Raw genomic sequence first — 21,986 nt, forward strand, 5'->3', positions numbered from 1 at the left:
GCCCTTCTAGGTTGATTTGACTGACACTACATCTCATACTTTCTTGTCCCCTTTTTATTTTATTTTTGAGTTTATTGAGATACAGCTCAGAACAGGCCCTTCTAGCCACGGCACCCAGCAATCCCTCAATTTAATCCAAGCCTAATCACAGGATAATTTACAATGACCAAATAACCTACCAACTGGTATGTCTTTAGACTGTGGGAGGAAACCTGAGCACCTGGAGGAAAGCCACCCGGTCATGGAGAGAACGTACAAACTCCTTACAGGCAGCAGCAGGAATTGAACCTGGGTCACCTGTACTGTAAAGCGTTGTGCTAACCACTATGCTACTGTGCCGCCCCCATATACATCTTACACATTATCCATCTACCACTGCCTTACAAATATTTAAAAACTCTTCTACCATAATTCTTTAAGGCACACAGTCCCAACGATCTCTTAACTTTTCTTGGTTTTGCCTTGAAGTCCAAGAACTCAAAGTACTTGCATGGCTCGTAGTGTTACCATGGTTTGATGTAAACGTTTAAATCTTTCTCCACAACCATGGTGATATTCTGCCAAGGTTACATGAAAGTTCAAAGAATACCATGAACTATCCAACAAAATCATCAAAAAAAATTATTTTTGCTTGATGATATACACCTCCAACATTGTCATAGTTTGGAGACTTGTGTGCCTCAATGGCCCAGAGAGGTATGTTGGCTGGAGTCAGGGCTTTATGCTTTGTCTCTTGGTAGGGTCACCAATACCATACAGGTCAAAGGGTAGAGGCCAGACTAAGAGTGGCCAATTGGTCCTCCAGGTGCAGGGGTTCAGCTCTGGGCTAACAACCCTGACTGGTAAAACAAAATTGCTACAGAAATAGCAATGAAGAATCATTCTAAATCTGAGTGTGATGGTATTCCCGAGTCTCCACCCAAGGTTTGTATTACTGACAGTAGTGAAAACTGAGAGAAACCTACTGACATAATGAAGGAAGCCCTGAACACTGACAGAGATGGAGGACCTTCATTGCTGCCCTTAGCACCAGCGACATAATGGGCACATTTTCCAACATACTATAAATCAGGGGTTCCCAACCTTATATTTTATGGCAAGGTCCAATATCATTAAGCAAGTAGTCTGTGGACCTCAGGTTGGGAAGCCCTGCTATATATGGAGAATGATGGTTTCAAATCATAGGATATGGAAGCTCACTTATTCAAGATGTACTTTGTGGTGAAAGCTAATTAAAATTCATTGAGTGCGGGACCAAAGCTTGATGATATATACATAGAACTGTAATTTAATGAGTCATATACATTCTTCATGTAATGGAAAAGACTTGACAGTGTATTAACCTACACTGTTAATCAAAGGTAAAGAAATATACTCTATGCAATTACTTAAAAGCTGGCCAGATCTCGTTAAGTGTCGGGGAGAAGAAAAGCTGACAGAGAACGTGTAGGAGCTACTCAAAACAGATGGCAAAAGATAAACGCGCACTCATGCACACCCTCTCATGCTTCAAGGGATCACCTGGCACAGGAACCCTGACATCCGTGAGCATTAACACACTGAGATTAAAATGTTTTTCCATTTTCTGTATCACGCAGTATGACTTCACTTAAAAATGTTTCACCCTGTGACAAAAGAGCAATTATATGCCTGCCTCAGAATGTTGAAATCAGCAATGCATTTACAGGGGTACTTCCGAGTGTCGAAGCACTGCCCAATATTCTAGCAGCCCAATTATTAGTAAAAGCCTAATAATCTTCTCAGTGTCTGTCTCAGGAAACTTTCAATGCAACATCCGTCAAACTTGGGGTTTTGTGCACAGCTCTGGTCATCCTGCTCTAAGAAAGGCATCATTGAACTGGAAAGCATCCAGACAAGATTTATGAGGATGCTGCCAGATCTCAAGGGCCTACATTATTGGGAGAGATCAGGCAAGATAGGAGCATGGGAGATGGAGGGGTGATCTTATGGAGGTGTGCAACATCATGAGGAACCTACACTCTCAGAGGATTTCTAATTTATAAAAGATTCCGGAATTACAAAAGGTAATTCAGTACAAAAGACTTCCAAACACAGGTAAAATTCTTATATATTAGAAGAGCATAATTTCTCACTGCTGCCTGTAAGGAGTTTGCACATTCTCCCTGTGAGTGAGTCGGCTTCCTCTGGGTTCTCCGGCTTTCTCCCACAGTCCAAAGGCGTACAGGTTGGTAGATTAATTGGTCATTGTAAATTGTCTTGTGATTAGGCTCGGGTTAAATCTGGGCATGGCTCAAAGGGTTGGAGGGCCTATTCCACACGGTATCTCAACAAATAAATAACTAGACTGAGTTGCAGACAAACTATTTGTCCATCGCAGAAGGTGAACATTGAGGAACAAATTCTAGTTCTTCTTTCTATAATCTCATCTTTCTGTCGTTCCCCTTGTCATTCCTAACAATCCCCAGTGTTTATGATATTTATACTATTTTCTACCAAATGACATCATCTACATATGATGTTCTTCAGATACCTTCACTGGGACAAAGCAACTCACTCAGATGGTCTTAAAAGCTTCTGGCGACAGAGATCCCAAACGTCCACAATTAGTGCTTGAGGACTGACCCTCTGAGTACACAAACATCCCATGTAACCACGACTGATGTGCTAAGTGACATAACCCCATTGTCTTGTGATTGGCCATTACAGATGAGAAGTCTCTTGGTCACTTCACTTTGCAGAGCAGACTTCTGAGCAGGCAGCAACCTTCTACGGGCAGCAAATTGTACTCTATTGATTACAAAGCTGTGCATCCAACTTCAAACTGATTGCTACTCACAATTTACATTAGTAACTGGAGTCTGGTTCTTGTTCACAACAAAAAGCTCAGCAAAGAATATTTGTTAAAAGCTTTACTTTATCACCAACAACTCTGACAATTTGGAAAGGTCATGCCACTATGCAAGAAAAGTGAAGTTAGCAGTGAGCCTCTCGGGCCCTGGAAAGTGAACATCCATCACACCAGATGGAATATGAGGTGTTTGTTAAAAGTTTAACTTTATCACCAACAACTATAATCCTTTGGAATGGTCATGTCGCTGTGCTAGAAAGTTGAGTAGGAATGAGACCGAAGGGCAGCAATACTTAGAAAGATGGGGTATTGCCCAAATTGAGGCATGGAAACATGGGAAGACAGACTCAAGAGGTAGTCTATAGAGATGGCAAGAGTAGAATAATGTATTTAACATTACTGATCCTAGGTAAGAGGTCAGGCATCAAAGACCAAAATAAGATATCAAAGCTTATTGAATGGTGGAGCAGGCTCAATGGGCCAGATGGCCCACTCCAGCTCCTATTCCTTATGTTCTATATCTGAAGAGATTACATTCTATTATTTGGCCAGTTTCAGACTTAATTCATTGAGTACAGAAACCAAATAAATAAATATTAGCACATTATTTTAGGAGAGATAGGCACATGCCTGGGAGACAATGGAACATTCTCAAACCAAAGCTGATGCACTTACAGTCCCATTCTTTAAAAATTCAGAAATTTAGATATGCAACTTTGAATGCAGGAGTGGATGAAGAGGAGGAAAAGGATATGAAATAAAGTTTTTTCTCTCAAGGATGCTTCTGGTAGGGAAGGTGGAATTGGCCAGAAAAGAAAACCAAGTGCTTAGACCCGTTCTGGAATTGAATGGAATAATAAAGACGGAAATGGTAGACAAATTATTTTTACATGAACTAGTGCACTGACAATTCAAAAGTAAAGGGAAAGAAGTTCAGAGCAATAACAGAAGCACAACTGATTAAAAAAAAGGCTGGGTTAGTAAATCCGAGAGAATGGACATTGGTGCCATCTACAACGCCACCATCCCTAACACTGGGGCCCTAGTTCACTCAGTTAGTTGCATTGTGCAGGCTGCATTGCTCATGTATCTGACACCACACTCCCCAAAGCACACATTATTGTGAGCTGCATCACAGCAGGAGGCAATTCAAGGATTATCTCAATGACTCTTGAGTTAAAGAGAGATTAGCTTTGTTTGTTATATAAACATCAAAATATACTGGACCACAAGACATAGGAGCAGAATTCAGAATTTGGCCCATCAAGTCTACTATGCTATTTCATCATGGCTGATTATTATCCTATCAACCCCATTCTCCTGCCTTCTTTCAGTAACCTTTGACATCCTGAATAATCAAGAACCTAGCAACCTCTGCTTGACTTGGCCTCTGTAGCTGTCTATGGCATTGTATTCCACAGATTCACTACCATCTAGCTAAAGAAATCCCTCCTCATCAAAAAATAGACATCCTTCTAGTCCGAGGCTGTGCCCTCTTGTTCTAGACTCACCCAGTACTGGAAACATCCTCTCCACATCCACTCTATCTAGGCTTTTCAATATCCGATAGGTTTCAATAAGATCCCCCCTCATTCTTCTAAACTCCAGTGAGTACATGCCCAGAGCCGTCAAATACTCCTCATATGTTAACCTTTTCATTCCCAGAATCATTCTCATGAACCTCCTCTGGACCCCCTCCAATGCCAGCACATCTTTTCTTAGATAAGGGACCCAAAACTGCTCACAATATTCCACGTGCAGTCTAACCAATGCCTTAAAAAGCCTCAGCATTATATCCTTGCTTTTATGTTCTAATCCTCCTGAAATGAATGCTAACATTGCATTTGCCTATGCAACCTGCAAGTTAACTTTTAGGGAATCCTACACAAGGACTCCCAAGTCCCTTTGCACCTCTGATTTCTGACCTTTCTCCCTGTTTAGAACTTAGGGTATGCCTTTATTTCTTCTACCGAAGTGTATGACCATACACTTCCATACACTATATTTCATCTGCCACCTCTTTGTCCATTCTCCTAATCTGTCTAAGTCCTCCTGCAGACACCCTGCTTTCTCAACACTACCTGTCCCTCCACCTATCTTCATATCTTCTGCAAACTTGGCTACAAAGCTATCACTTCTGTCATCCAAATCATTCACATATAACATGAAAAGAAGTCACTGGGAGCCAACCAGAATAGGCCCCCTTCATTCCTACACTTTGCCTCCTGCCAGTCAGCCAATCTTCTATCCACGCTATCCAACATGATCCATGCCGGAGGACTGGCGTATTGCTCATGTGGTTCCATTGTTTAAAAAGAGTTCTAAGAGTAAACCTAGCAATTATAGGCCTGTCAGTTTGACATCAGTGGTGGGTAAATTAATGGAAAGTATTCTTAGAGATGGTATATATAATTATCTGGGTAGACAGGGTCTGATTAGGAAAAGTCAACATGGATTTGTGCGTGGAAGGTCATGCTTGACAAATCTTATTGAATTTTTTGAAGAGGTCACGAGGAAAGTTGACGAAGGTAAAGCAGTGGATGTTGTCTATATGGACTTCAGTAAGGCCTCTGACAAGGTTCCACACGGAAGGTTAGTTAGGAAAGTTCAATCGTTAGGTATTAATATTGAAGTAGTAAAATGGATTCAACAGTGGCTGGATGGGAGGTGCCAGAGAGTAGTGGTGGATAACTGTTCGTCAGGTTGGAGGCCGGTGACTAGTGGTGTGCCTCAGGGATCTGTACTGGGTCCAATGTTGTTTGGCATATACATTAATGATCTGGATGATGGGGTGGTAAATTGGATTAGTAAGTATGCAGATGATACTAAGGTAGGTGGTGTTGTGGATAATGAAGTAGGTTTTCAAAGTTTGCAGAGAGATTTAGGCCAGTTAGAAGAGTGGGCTGAGCAATGGCAGATGGAGTTTAATGCTGATAAATGTGAGGTGCTACATTTTGGTAGGAATAATCCAAATAGGACATACATGGTAAATGGTAGGGCATTGAAGAATGCAATAGAACAGAGTGATCTAGGAATAAGGTGCATAGTTCCCTGAAGGTGGAATCTAATGTGGATAGGGTGGTGAAGAAAGCTTTTGGTATGTTGGTCTTTATAAATAGAGCATTGAGTATAGGACAACACACACAAAATGCTGGTGGAACACAGTAGGCCAGGCAGCATCTTTAGGGAGAAGCACTGTTGTCGTTTCGGGCCAAGACCCTTCGTCCTGATGAAGCATTTTGTGTGTGTTGTTGTTTGAATTTCCAGCATCTGCAGATTTCCTCGTGTTTGCTGACTGAGTATAGGAGTTGGGATGTAATGTTTAAAATGTACAAGGCATTGGTAAGGCTGAATTTGGAGTATTATGTACAGTTCTGGTCACCGAATTATAGGAAAGATGTCAACAAAATAGAGAGAGTACAGAGAAGATTTACTAGAATGTTACCTGGGTGTCAGCACCTAAGTTACTGAGAAAGATTGAACAAGTTAGGTCTTTATTCTTTGGAGCTTAGATGGTTGAGGGGGGACTTGATAGAGGTATTTAAAATTATGAGGGGGATAGAGTTGACGTGGATAGGCTTTTTCCATTGAGAGTAGGGGAGATTCAAACAAGAGGACATGAGTTGAGACTTAGGGGGCAAAAGTTTAAGGGTAACATGAGGGAGAATTTCTTTACTCAGAGCGTGGCGGCTGTGTGGAATGAGCTTCCAGTAGAAGTGGTAGAGGCAGGTTCAGTATTGTCATTTAAAGCAAAATTGGACAGGTATATGGACAGGAAAGGAATGGAGGGTTATGGGCTGAGTGTGGGTCAGCGGAATTAGGTGAGAGTAAGTGTTCAGCACGGACTAGAAGGGCCAAGATGGCCTGTTTCCATGCTGTAATTGTTATATGGTTATAGTCAATCTCCTGAACTACCATGGGTTCTTATCTTGTTAAGCAGCCTCATGTGCGGCACCTTATCAAAGGCCTTCTGTAAATCTAAATAAACAACATCCTCTGACACCCCTTTGTCTATCCTGCCTGTTATTTCCTCAAAGAAGTGAAATGAGTGTAATGACTATAATGAAATGTGTCATTTGCATCAAATCAAATCAACAACGATTATGCTGGGTAAGTGTCACCACACTTCCGAGTGGCAACATAGCAAGTCCACAACTCACTAACCCTAAGCGTACATGCTTGGAATGTGGGAGGAAACTTCAGCACCCAGAGGAAACCAGCATGGTTGTGGGGAGAATGTACAAACTCCTTACAGACAGCACAGGGAATCAAACCCCGATCTTACAGCTGGCTACAGTAAAGTGCTGAAAGAGTGTGAAGTCTCAACCACACAAAATGGAGAGGGTGCAATCAGGACAACACTAACAACTCCAAGTCCATGTGCTGAGAAGTCCATCGTAAGCAACAAAGGGAATGCATTGCCTCCCAGGCTACCAATGTGGCCCCATTGGTCAGGCATCGTCTTGCTCACCTGTGGAAGAGCCTGCAAATCCATATTGGACTCGTCACTATCTGAGAACACACAGAACTCAAGAAGAAGCAAGTCAGCCTCGATACTAAGGAACAGCCTCCTACCATTACTGAAGCAGCTTGGACAAAGACAAACAAATCAGATTTGTAGTCAGGCAGGACAAGTGCAGAAACAGCAATGGAATCTGAATGCGCACATCAATGTCAGTTAATTAGTAAGTCTGTGAAGCTCCACCATCTTACATAAAACCAGATAAATCAGTATTTAAATTTGCATGTACTGTAAGTATACAGTGGACTAGCATTTGAAAGGGCCCTCAGTCCTGGGCATAGTTTCATAAAAGTCTACCAACCAAACCCAACAGCTGTCAGATGTCATGCGTCTATTTGAATACAGGCCTGGCTGCATTAGATTTATCAATAGCAAATTTTCACCAAACGATTTACCTTCCCAATCCAATGTATTTGATGGTGGAGCTGTTAACTCCAACATTCTCAGTGTTTTGCTGCTGTCCAGAGCTGCCTAGTATTGCAAACCCCAGTTTTGAACTCTTTAAACACAACTCAAAGTCCCACTGTTACCAATGGTCCTCAAGGGCCAGTTCCTGTTTAATATAACATACAAATTGAACCCATATGCAAGACTGACTTGAGAAAATATTTACCATATCCAATTTGTTCTTCATTTGATGCAATAAAGCCCGCTAATAGACACACCCATAAAGAACACGCCATTCATTGTAATAAGGATCGATGTCAGGCACACCCATAATAAACATAATCCTGACATTACTGAACTGTTTTACTGTCCTGGCAAATTACATACAACAAGCATTCTTATACATACCATATCAATATACATATCAACAGCACATTGTGTTCTCAGAAAACTCAGCACAGCTCCACAGGAGGTTTATTTTTGACGGATATACAAGTCATGGTTTAAGGCCGCCTATGTGACTGAACATATAAAATAATTGTGCTTCTACCCTCCATCTTCAATGCATGCTTTATATTAAAAGAATGTTCTGCAGATGTGAAACCGTATGGATCATATAAAAAATATGAGTTTTTTTTTCAATAAAAGCATGGAAAACTGAACTAGAGGTTAATGCCACCCTGAGGATGTGTCTGACCCATGCAAACATGTTGTATCAGTAAACTGGCCAATATTTGCCATCTAAGCAATAAATAAGTGGCATCTACAGAATCTATTATTCCTATTTGAATAATTATTTGCCTACTAAATCATTTCTTGAATTAGTTTGATTCAGATTATCTTTAAGAAAAAAAGAAGCTGTGAAAGGCAAGTGAGTTCACCTTACTAACCTGATGCGAATCCAGCTCCCCAACTCAGAAAGGGATGCTGTCTGGCAAAATGTACTGTTGCCTGTGACTGCTAATAAAAATTGCTTCAGCTGCTAAGCACTTCAACTGCTCCAGCCTTTAATACCATCTGTAGCTGTTACTGCAAGCTACCAACCCAAATGGTATAAGGCATGTTAAAATTAACGGTGTTTTTTTACAGATACGCTTAAATTAGAATGACAATGATGCTCCATGATATCAAGGTTTGTAAATTTAATAGATGTTGTTGGCTAGTGATTGAAATTTCCAAGAAGTACACTGAACAGTTGTTTTCACCAGAATTCAGTAAGAGCACAGAGTGTAAAATTCTGGTCATTTCCTAACTCTAATTCTGATGCAGCTTAACAAAATCAGCTGTCAGGATTTACATCAAATTTTATTCATCAAATTATGTGGCCTCTTTTCTATTTCTTTAGCTAGCTCTGTACACTGAATTCCATTTCAGAGTTAAACATGCATATCTCCCCTGAGGAACCCAAGAAATGCAAACTTTGACCCCAGCTTGTTCATCTGGCAAACATCTGCAAAACAGCCTGAATGAGTGTGTTAAGGTCTAAATTCATATCGCAGCTCAGTGAAGCAGAATCTTGCATCAATCCTTGCAATCCTATAAACTGCTCTCTCTCTGTATTAAGCACTTCCTTTGATACAGGATGTCTTAATGGGGGAATAATGTTTAAAGAGACAAAGAAAGTTAGTTCAAATGAAAGAATTTACTGAATGAGTAATGCTGAGATTTTTGCCAATGAATACACACCTTACAATATTAGACAGCAAATTGTGCATAAGGGAATATCAAACATACATGTCTAACATTCATAAGAAGTTATTTATTTATTGACGTGAGATACAGCACGGAATAGGTCATCTGGCCATTTGAGCCATGCCGCCCAGCAATCCCCCAATTTAATACTAGCCTAATCATGGGACAATTTGCAATGGTCAATTAATCTACCAAATGGTACATCTTTGGACTGTGGGAAGAAACCAGAGAACTCAGAGGAAACCCACAGAGTCACAGGGAAAACATACAAATTCCTTACAGACAGAGGAGGGAATTGAACCCGGGTCGCCTGTACTGTAAAACAGTGTGCTAACCACTACACTACATTCATGCCACCAGTTGAAAACATAACTAGTAAAACACTTCAATGCTTACACTATAAATATGACCCATTTAATGTAATCCAACAATTTTACTGTAATCTTTAGATATATTTCATTAGTAGTTTAAGGAGATTTGCTATGTCACCAAAGATTTCTACAGATGTACCACGGAGAGCATCCAATCTGGCTGTATCACCGTCTGGTATGGAGGGGGTGGGGTGTCTACTACACAGGATCAAAATAAGCTGCAGAGAGTTGTAAATTTAGTCAGCTCCATCATGGGCACTAGCCTCTGTAGTATCTGGTACATCTTCAAGGAGCGATATCTCAAAAAGGCGGCATCCATCATGAAGGAACCCCATCATCCAGGAGATGCCCTCTTCTTATCGCTACCAACAGGGAAGAGGTAGAGGAGCCTGAAGGCACAGATTCAGGAACAGCTTCTTCACCTCTGCCATCCGATTTCTGAATGGATATTAAACCCATGAACACAACCTCAGTACTTTTTTATTTTAATTTCTTCCCTACTTATTTAATGTAACTATTTAATATGTATACATTTACTATAATTCATGACTTTTCTCTATTATCATGTATTGCATTGTACTGCTGCTGCAAAGACAACAAATTTCACATCATATGATGGTGAAATTACACTTGATTCTGATTCTGCTGCCCTAAACACTAGTGGCGTAGCACAGGTGTTTGATGATTGATGATTGTTCTGATTCTGATATAAATCCACATATAATATTTAGATATATGTAAATTTAGAAATGAGTTCTGTTTGCCTTCTCAGTGTTTTCTTATCACTAACCTTTGTACCTCACTCACTACAGATAATACCTTAGACATTTTTATGGCAATTACATTATGAATCGAATACTTGCAACAAAAAAGGTCACAAATAACAAACACAGATAGATCTCCTGTGTAGCTGCAAGTGGATAGTCATGACTAAGTCCTGTAATCCTGTCAAGTGGGTTAGAAACTGAAGCAATAATTGGACTCATCATTATGCAGCACTTCAAGGTCTATGCACTGTCGAATAATTAAGTATTTTGGCTAGAAATTTTCCCCTCATTGTTGCTAAAAGACTGTAATTGCATGAATTCATCTGTCAAAGTCAATTGTAAATTTAAATTTTGAAATCTACTCGTTTGAAACAATGAACTCAAAAGACAGAAAAAAAGGAAAACTAACCTATTTCAGCAAAACAAATACTTGAGTGGAAGGGAATTTAATATTACCATCTGTTGGAAAACAGTGAGCCTCATGCTAATGTTGAGGCAGACATATTGCCTGCCTAAAATCTAGCCATAAAATTTATGGGTCCACTACTCAGATTTTGTCTTGATTTTGAATTATTAAAGGTTTCCATTTACAGTTTTTTATCCCTGTGAGACAAAATAGCCCAATATCCAATTGTCTGATCCAATCTTCTGCTATTTAAAGAACAAGTGCACAAATTGAATGTGTTGGAGCAAGGAGGTGTTTAAAGTTTATTTACAAAGAGCAGCTTCAGTGTCCAGATTCTCTCAAATTATTGCTGGATCCAATGGGTCAGAAGCAAAAATCTGCTGTGGCCAAAGTGCAGTTGGAATTGTTAAAGGGCTGTAATTCTTGATGTAATGCCTGAAGTACTGGGCAGGAGTTGACTTAATGATTTATCCAAGTCACAGAGCTGGAGTTTATTTACTGATTTACTTGGATCCAGTGGTAAAAACCACATCCCTGCCTAACAATCCACCACAACACCAGCAAAAGCTGTTTTAACTACGCATCACATCATTATGTGCCGTGTCGTATGACGTGGGCGATCATGGTCTTATGATTATGATTGCTCTTGGCAAATTTTTCTACGAAAGTGGTTTGCCATTGCCTTCTTCTGGGTAGTGTATACAGAGATTATCTGCCTGGTCACAATTAGTTGAGTTTTACTGTTTATTGCGACTGAATGGAATTAAGTGCCAATATGCACTGGTTCAAATTAACGCTCAAAGTGCACTTATTATCGAAGTATACAACCCTGAGATCCGCACTCCCACAGGCAGCAAGGAAACAAAGAAACACCATGGAACCCATTTCAAGAAAATATCACACATCCAACGCACGAGAAAAGGAACAAATTGTACAAACAGCATAAAGCAACAAATATCACACGTAATATTAAACATCAAACGGCAGAGCCCCCGAAAGAGTCCAGGAGTGACGGCCGCTGAGTCAGATCAGTTTGGCGCTGTGTCAGCCAGAGAACCAGTTCTTCACCGAAGCAGTTCAATCAAATTGCACAAGTGGCAAAAAGAGTGACCAGAAAGGCACGGAGCATGAACCACAGAGACCTACAGAAGACGTTAATTGCTTTTGCTAAGCCTGCCATGTACTATCCCGTAAAGCACAATGTTGCCACTAATGTGAACCCAAGCATTTATACTGGCATTCTGTGGCAAACACCAACAGCTGCTGGTGAACCCATCAACTTGGTGAAAGGCACCTTCTAGTTTGCCTGAAATTTGCCAGGCCTCCAGAGTAAAGTTGTCCATGATTGAGTGCTGCTTGCTGATATGTGCTTAGGTCAAGGACTATGTGCTGAAGGTAGGTGCAAAGAAGGGCCACAATCTAAGGACCTCTTGCCATTGCAGAGAAGCGATTTTAAAACCCCATGAACTACTTGTTCAAGAGCTGTATATAAATGATGATTGCTGATGAGAAGCAATTAGAATAACATGGCCTGCAATAAAATGTTGCCTTGAGTGTCCTAGGTCATATACACTGAATTTTTTATGAATTACTATTTAAAATGTTACACATATCTGTTAAATTTACATTGTTTTTGAAAGCCCATTTCAAAAGGGACAGATCTTTCATGACAGGGTAAAAAATTTATCTTTTATCTTTGAATCAGTATTGAAATTTGTATCGTACAATTTTACAGATCAAATTACGCACATATCTGTAAAAATGCAAATAAAATCCTGTTAACGAAGATTAACTGCTGTCTTACTCTCCACAGGCCTTCTTTTACAGATCCTCAGAGGTTAAATACTATTTACTCACTAAGCAAAGGTCATCTTAACCTTAAAAAAACGCCATTACCTCAGGACAAATAGCTCTAATTTCTGGATCCATCAAAATGTGACCCCTGCCACATTTAACTACTACAGATCGAGCAATACTCTTCTTGAGGTTTCATTCAAAATACTAAATTATTAATGTTATGTTATCTTCAGCTTTTTCTACGGCACCAATAGCTACCTAAATCCTTCTTGGAATTTTACCATCTTTTAATGCAGGAATTCATCAAGTTACTGAAGAGAATCTGATATTATAGATATGGGATAGTACTGTAGCATAGTGGTTAGCACAATATGTTTACAGTACAGGCGACCCAGGTTCAATTCCCGCTGCTGCCTGTAAGGAGTTTACACGTTCTCCCCATGACTGCACGGGTTTCCTCCCAAAGTCCAAAGACCTACCAGTCTTTGGTCTTTGGTAGGTTAATTAGTCATTGTAAGTTGCCCCATGATTAGGCTCAGATTAAATCAGGGGATTGCTGGGCTGTGTGGTTCTGTGTTGTATCACAATAAATAAATAAGTTGGATTTGAGGTAGCATGGGGGAGTAGCAATTACCATAACACTATTACAGCACCAGTGACTTTGGTTCATTTCCCACCACTCTCTATAAGGATTTTGTACACTTTCCCCGTGACCGCGTGGTCTCCTCCAGGTGCTCCAGTTTTTCCCACATTCCAAAGATGTAGGGGTTAATAGGTTAATTGGTCACATGGGTGTATTTGGTTGATATGGGCTTGTCAGCTATGCTGGAGCTCGAAGTAAAACCATAAATAAATAAAAGTTTCTTTAAAAAGTGTGTGAGAAACTGAGTTACAGAGAAAGGTTAAATAGGTTAGGACTTTATTCCCTGGAGCGTAGAAGAATAAGGGGAGATTTGATAGAGGTATATAAAATGATGATGGGTATAGATAGAGTGAATACAAGTAGGCTTTTTCCCCTGAGGCTAGGGGAGAAAAAAACCAGAGGACATGGGTTAAGGTTGAAGGGGGAAAAGTTTAAAGGGAACATGGGGGGGGGGGTTTCTTCACACAGAGTGTGGTGGGAGTGTGGAATGAGCTGCCAAATGAAGTGGTAAATGCGGGCTCACTTTTAACATTTAAGAAAAACTTGGACAGGTACATGGATGAGAGGTGTACGGAGGGATATGGGCCAGGTGCAGGTCACTGGGACTAGGCAGAAAAATGGATCAGCATAGGCAAGAAGGGCCAAAAGGCCTGTTTCTGTGCTGTAATGTTCTATGGTTCTAAAAGCAAACTTAATCAGTTCAAAATGGGTTAGAACTCCCAAACAATTTACAAATCTTCAGAAAGGTGCATATTTTGATAACTAGATGATTTTTTTTCTCTCAGACATAAAGACACTGGTAGCACAAGCTCCAGGAAAGGATAAACTCCATCGTATCACAATGATTAATGATGGGTTGGTAAATGTTATCAGTAGTCGATAACATTAAGTCATCTGGACAAAGCACCAAAGTGGTAGCTCTGCACTGGCTGGTCATTAGAGCATTGTATTAACCATACAATATACTGTATAGCTAATTAATATCCTCATTCACCAAGTGTTTTGTGGCAATAAATTTCCGAGACATAATTAGTCGTGAAAATATTAAAGCATGGAGTTGACAACTGAAGATTTCTAAGAAGAGGACTCACCAACTCCTTAACGAAAAAAACTGAAATGCCAGCACACAATTAATATAATTTCTCTTTGATAAGCAAGCATCCTATGCCTTAAAAACTTTGGTTATTTGTACACTCTGCAGTAAATCAGATTACTAACAGAGAAAATAATTGAAATACACCTATCAGGACTATAAATTTCAATGTCAACATTTATGTTCACCATGAGTCTCCTCCTACTTTATATCATCTTAAACAATCTTCTACTTCCCCCCTCACATGTATCGAACTTGCCTCATTGTTTTTCTCCTTATCGATATGTTCAACACTATTTTAAAACACCACTTCTTCATTTGCACACAGTTCTCTTTCCTTCTCAGACACATATGCCAAGCCTTTCATATCTCCCAGATGATTCATTATTTTACCAGCATCAATTCTCACAGGACACTTTAGGGGACCATTCAAGATGCACAAGGTAGCACATACCTCTTCTGGGTTTCCTGCTACTTCTCTTCCAGTACCACCGAATATATGAAGCAACGACAAATTACAATCAGGAACAGAAAGGATTGGGTCGCAATTTGAAGCGAAGGCTGTCCCTTTCTGCTCCACAAATAAAAGAAGAATGGAATAATATCTAAAAAGAGCAATTTATAAAAAGACTGAGTAATATTACAGGAAAAACCCTTTTGCCTTAGTTAACTAGTTATTTGTAGTTAGGGGTATGGAGGGCTATAGTCCGGGTGCAGGTCAATGGGACTAAGCAGTTTAAATGGTTCAGCACAGGCTAAATGGGCCGAAGGGCCTGGTTCAGTGTGATATTTTTCTATGAAGCTCATTATTTATTCAACAGATCTTCAGAAAGTAACTCAGCCTTCTCTGTCGCCAATATTGAATTCCAAAACATCTTTGCTTCATTGGAGCTCATAACACAAACAGGCATAAGCAGAAAGGTACTTGTACAAAATATACAGATGAATATATAGCTGCAAACATGAATTCATATATGAAAAGATAAGCACAAATATGTATTAATACACACACTGTTCTTAAGCTATTTAGTAAAATACTTAAGTCACTTTTTTTCAAGAGCAACATCCTGCTATGTTTTGTTGTTTTGTAAATTCAGAATATTAAAACTAATTCAAAGCAAGACACGGGAGTCTGAAATGTGAGTTTAACTTCGTGTTTACCTTAAGCAAGGCATGCACATATCATTTGGTAGCCTGATGACATATATAATTCACGTATTTCTACATATTTCTGGAACGAATTTTTAAAAATTTAGCTGAGTGCTATCATAATAACAACCTCTCACTCAATGTTAGCAAGACCAATGAGCTGATTATAGACTTCAGGAGATGGAAACCCAAGGTCCATGAGCCAATCCTCACTGGAGGATTAGAGTTGGAGATGGTTAGCAACTTTAAATTCCTGGATGTTACTAATTTAGAGGGCCTGTCCTGGACTCAGCACACAAGTACAATTGTGAAGAAAGCAAGGCAATGTCTCTACTTCCTTAGGAGTCTGCGAAAATTTGGCATGACATCTAAAACCTTGACAGACTTCTACAAACGTGTAGTGCAGAGTGTATACACTGGCTGCATCACAGCCTAGTATAGAAACATCAATGCTTTTTGTAGGAAAATCCTACAAAAGGTAGTGGATTTTGATCAGTACTTCATGGGTAACACCCTCCCAACCACTGAGCACATCTATATGAAATGCTGTTGTAAGAAAGCAGCATCCATCATCAGAGATCCTCACCAACCAGGCCATGCTCTTTTCTTGTTGTTGCCATTGGGTAGAAGGTACAAAAGCCTCAGGACTCACACCACCAGGTTCAAGAACAGTTATTACCCCTCAACCATCAGGCTCTTGAACCAAAGGGGATAACTTCACTCAACTTCACTTGCCCGATCATTGAAATGTTCCCACAACCCATGGACTCACTTTCAAAGTCTCTTCATCTCATGTTCTCAATACATATTGCTAATTTTATTATTATTATTATCATTTTTCTTTTTACATTTGCACAGTTTGCTGTGTTTTGCACACTGGTTGAATGCCCAAGTTGGCATGGTCTTTCATTGATTCTATTATGATTATTATTCTATTACAGATTTATTGAGTAAGCTCGCAAGAAAATGAATCTCAGGGTTGTATATGGTGACCTATATGTACTTTGATACTAAAATTTGCTTTGAACTTTGAACTTTAATACATGGTAACAGCCAGAAAGTTAACCATTATTGAAATGAGAGTTGCAGTCTTGTTACACCAATTACACAAATATGAAATTTGAAAGCAATTGTTCCTAATTTGAACTTTGCTACTCTCTGAAGTTACAGAAAGAGGTGAAGCAGCTCAATTACTTCATACTGGTTGCTGGGTAGTGTGGGTTAGTGTTCACTCCTGACCTGTTTTGCTGCACCCGTTTGTACTAATGCTGTCAACGTGTTTTTGAATATATCTCCACCTTGCTCTTCTCAATCTTCCTTAACACCAGACTCTGCTTCCTGATTTAAGACCGCAGGCAAATGACCTCCTCTCAGCCCTCTAGCAATATTAATCTACAAGCATTCACAAGGATATACACACGTATTCTACCCATTGATCTTCCTTTCCTCACTTTAAAACTGGCTTTAGTAATAAATTTCATTTCACTTTTGACTTTATGCAGAGATGCGGCACAAGGCTTCAAATGCAGATTGAACTGCATTTGAGTTCCAGTGAAATTATTCCACTGTATAAAGGGCTCATTAGTTTTGGACAAGTATCTTTGGTCAACAAAAAGAAACAAACAGGCTTAATAAAACTAGTTAAAATTCAAATCAATGAGCTCCCTGTGACATTCTAGCGGATGTATAACCTGTGCTGATCACCCAGCCAATTTCAGCCAGGCAGGCAGTGTTAGAATCTAACCCTCTTTCAAGAAGAGCATCAAGCATCAGCTTCAGAAAAAAAAACCTCACAGCTAGCCCATTCATATTCCCTTACCAGATTGCTGCTGTCTGACCTGTCTGATTTTCATTTTTCATGTCAAGTTTCAAAAGCACTTTCAGGTTCACACAAAACTCACATGGGGATAACTGATTTTTCGCCAAGGAATAAAACCCAATGCAAATTGGCATCATATACACTGCCTGATTCTCAAACGAAAATAGGATGGTCTCTGTAATGATAAAAAAATTATTTTTTATGCCCTAGAAGGAAACCAAAAATTACCCCATGACAGTTCTTCATATCTGGAACTCCTATTGTAAGCTAATTAGTTCATTAAACGGTTAGGAGTTAATCCGAAAGTGACATCTTTAGCTTGCCTAATACATCTCACCCGTCTTGTGCTTAATTGTCCAGAGAAAAGACTGCCATAAATGGTATAACCTTCTGAAAGCACAGAAGCATCAAGAATCATCCACATTGGAACTGCAAAAACGCTTTAAGCCCCAAAGGAGTTCACTGCTCACACCCAGATTTCTGAAGCCTTAACTGCATTAGAGATACAGACAGTTTTAGGCTTCTTTCTCTTAAAATAAACACAAACGCAATATTTACATTAGAAACTGTCCAACGGGACCTGGGATTTCAGCATCCCTGCTACTGCCTTTAATCTTCTTCACAGGAGACAGATGATCAACACTAAGCTGGCAATCAAGTTCCTGCAGGTTCTGTTTAGCTATTGCGGAATACCCTCTCTCATCAGCCCTCCACAGAACACAGAAGTCTGCCTGCAATTCGAACACGATAGGACAAACATCAAGTACAGTGCTGCATCTCAATTGATATTTTTGACTTCTTCACAGGCTGAATTGTGTGTATACAAAAGCTATAATTATAGGAACAATAACTCATTTAAACTTTGCCTTACTGGCTGACTGATGGGTTTACTGATGCGTAAAGAGCCAACTGACAGCAACTTTGGCAGCTGGCATAAGTACCAGTGCTGACGAATGCCGAAGTTCTATTAAGCAGTAATTCATTTGTGAAGGGACTGCACATTAATCAATGCATATAAGAGAAATGAGACTCATCAGAATTTATTTCAGGGTGGCAATGTGCCCCGCTGAGAATGCTCTGCCAGATAGAATGCTGAGATGTTTAGAGTTTGCACCCCATTGATCTGGATTTTTTGGCTCAAGAATTGCCTCAGTAATTCCACAGCATATTAATATTTGAAGCATTTTCAAAAAGAAATTATCAAACAGCAACATCACTAAAATAATTTCTTGGGGTTCACTTTATCAGAGCCGTCAGTCTAACTACTGCCTGTCCAAAATGCTATCAAGATAAACTGAACTGAACTAAACTGAACATTCCTGGACTGTTTCAATGACGCTGTGGTTTTGATGTTATATATTCTGTGTTTTTGCCATTTACGCAATTTGTTCTTTTCCTTGGCACGTTCGGTGTTTGATGTTTTCTTTGAATGGATTCTGTGGTGTTTCTTTGTTCTGTGGCTGTCGGTAGGAAGATGAATCTCAGAATTGTACACTGTATACATATTTTGATAATAAATGTACTTTTAATCTTTGAGATAGATATTGCTGCTCTCTGGAAAATTACACATACCATAAGTCTGGACTATATAAATATATTCTGGTTCAAGTTGGATAAGTGCAAAGCTTACACTACATTCTGTGAGATCAGCAACTCCATTCCAAGGATTATTTTTATATTTAATCATCTTTGTTTCATTCTGCTTTCTGGTATTCCCTCACAAGGTATTAGATAATTAGTTTGGTGAATGAACTCCATGTTAAACCACTGTGGGATAGCTGTGTGCTTCATCCTACCACTTGCAATACTGTATAACGTCCAGTTAACAACCTGATATAAGGTATCGACTTCTGAATTAACATCTTCTGGAGAAACTCCAGAAATGATTAATTGACATTTTTCATTATTAGTTTATCTCCAACCAGAATTTTCATCTTGCTTTCCCTGTTGCCTCATTTCCTGTAGCTCTAGCAAGATACCGTAAGCCTGTTTCCCTTGATTGGCGGTACAATAGGCGGCGTGGGAGCTGCATTGCCTCGGTTTTCTTGAAGACTGGGCCAACTACTGCAGTCCAGGAGTGAGACGCCAGAGGTGGTGCAGTGTGGCGTCCATGCTTAGTTGGGATCTGGGCTCACCCATCGGTGCTGCCAACCAGTGTTTGATTGGTGGAAAGACGGGCTGGATTGCAGTGACTGTGCACTGCCAGTAATCTGTATAACCTGCAGGACATGTAGCTCAAGCTCTTGGACTATATATGCGTTTTTAGTGTGACTATTTTTTTCCTCATTATTTTGAACGTGCTGTATCTGTTTTCTACCTTGGCCTCAGAGAAACACAGTTTTGTTAAGCTGTATTCAAGTACAGTTGAATGACAATTCAACTTGAATTTGATTTGATTTGGAATGATTTAAATTACTCTAAAAATGTCAAAAACAACAAAAACTGCTTTTTTTTGCTAAATTATTCACTTTATATTAAATCTAGTTGTGAAAATAAGACAACTTTCTCACTTGCCGCTCTGATGTATATTCAATAGCTACTTTACAACTTTTGCATCAGCTTCTTTTGATGATTCTGTAATGATCAGCAAACAACAGCAGATGATTTGAAACACAAGAGAATGCAGATGTTGGATTCGGGAGCAACAATCAAGGAAGCAAGGTTTCAAACCTTTCCTGCTGAGTTCTTCTAACATATTGCTTCAGCTGCTTTGAGCAGGTATGATCCAGTCAACTAGAGCGAACATCTATTTATATGTCACTTCATGTTGTTGCTTGACACTTCGATTGAGCATTGAAGTTTGGTTCCTATATGCTATAATCTAAGGGATGCCAAACATACCAGTTCAGTTATGAATAAGCAGTACTGGGCATAGAGTTACTGCTATATTTTAAGACATTTTAATAAAATCTATCAATACTCAAAAATCTACGGATCCTGGACTGTGGACACAGGTCACAAGTGCAGTTTCCCTTTAAGACCAAGTAAGTGAGAAACGCATGTTTGGCTGCAAGTAAGATTGAAACACAAACACCTTAGACCCCTCTCCTGACTATCCTACTGGCAAATGTACTGTCTCCAGAAAATGAAACTGAAGACCTCAGAGTAAGATTGTTGTGACATCAGGGACTGTTATGTGCTTTGCTTCACAGAAACATGGCCATTTCGGGCACAGCGCTGCAGCCCGATGGTGGAATAATAAGTATTGCATAAATACGCCAGAGTTGTCGCCAACTTTATCACAACCAGTGTTGATGAGTGTGTGCCTCTTGCCTAAGCAAGACCTGGATCCACTGCAATTCACCTATTGCCACAATAGGTCTACAACTAATGCAATCTCACTGGCTTTTCATCCAGCCTCAGATCACCTGGACTACATCAGGCTGCTGTTTATCGACTACAGCTCAACTGTGGCATATTTATTCAGACTCAAAGATGAATCTCTAAGTATTTTCCAGTCCACCAATTCAAAGCAGTCCTGTAAACGCTCCTCCACTTCCCCTGACCATACCTTCTTGGTCTTCACCACTAGTGCTGCGTTCTTTAGTCTCTGCCTATAATCAATATCATACCCTTGGCTCTCTATCAACAAGCTCCAAAATCTAGGCATTCATACCTCCCTCTGCAACTGGATCCTTGACTTGCTCACTGGAAGACCACGGTATGTGCAGATCAGAAATAACATCTCCTGCTCGCTGACAATCAACAATGGTGCACCTTGTTAGGAACTAAAGGCAATAAACAAATCTCAGGATGTATCCTCACACAAACCCGTATCCAGTTTCAGCCACTATACATTGACCATACAGCTTTGTGACTGAATACCAGAAACACAAACTAAAGAATAAAATATTGATAATTTTACTTGCAACATCAAGTGCACATTAAAAACTGAAGTGTCTGAACAATCAGTGGACACAGAAGCATAGGTACCTTAAATACATGGATTCTATCACCTCATATTTTACCAAACTGCTTGGCAGGGCAGTCATAATAAAAATAGAGTCAAAGGGTCATAGAAATGTATAGCACAGGCCATTTCTCCCATCTAGTCCATGCTGAAACCATTTAAATTACCTACTCCCATCGACCTGCCCCAGGAGCATAGCCCTCCATACCTCTACCATCCATGTACCTATCCAAACTTCACTTAAACATTGAATTTGAGCTTGCATGCAGCTCCTGTACTAGTGGTTCATCCCACCCTCTAAGTGAAGAAGGTTCCCTTCATGTTCTTCTTAAACTGTGCACCTTTCACCCTTAACCCATGACCTCTAGTTGTACTCCCACCCAACCTCAGTGGAAAAAACCTGCTTAGAAGGTTGGCGTCATTCAATGTCTGCAGTGAGATGCTGAAGATGTTCTATAGGTCAGTTGTTGAGAGCGCCCTCTTCTTTGTGGTGGCGTGTTGGGGAGGAAGCATTAAGAAGAAGGACGCCTCACGTCTTAATAAGCTGGTAAGGAGGGCGGGCTCTGTCGTGGGCAAAGTACTGGAGAGTTTAACATCGGT

The 21,986-nt window shown here is 39.9% G+C and overlaps 1 protein-coding gene across 5 annotated transcripts in view; it reads right to left on the minus strand.

The window, feature by feature from the left end:
* The window catches only part of ttc28 (tetratricopeptide repeat domain 28), an 891,459-nt gene that overhangs the window by 463,418 nt on the left and 406,055 nt on the right, over positions 1-21,986 (minus strand). The gene's annotated exons all lie outside the window — the stretch shown is intronic.

This window comes from Hemitrygon akajei, chromosome 14, assembly GCF_048418815.1.
Source record: "Hemitrygon akajei chromosome 14, sHemAka1.3, whole genome shotgun sequence".
In the NCBI taxonomy this organism is placed as follows: domain Eukaryota; kingdom Metazoa; phylum Chordata; class Chondrichthyes; order Myliobatiformes; family Dasyatidae; genus Hemitrygon; species Hemitrygon akajei.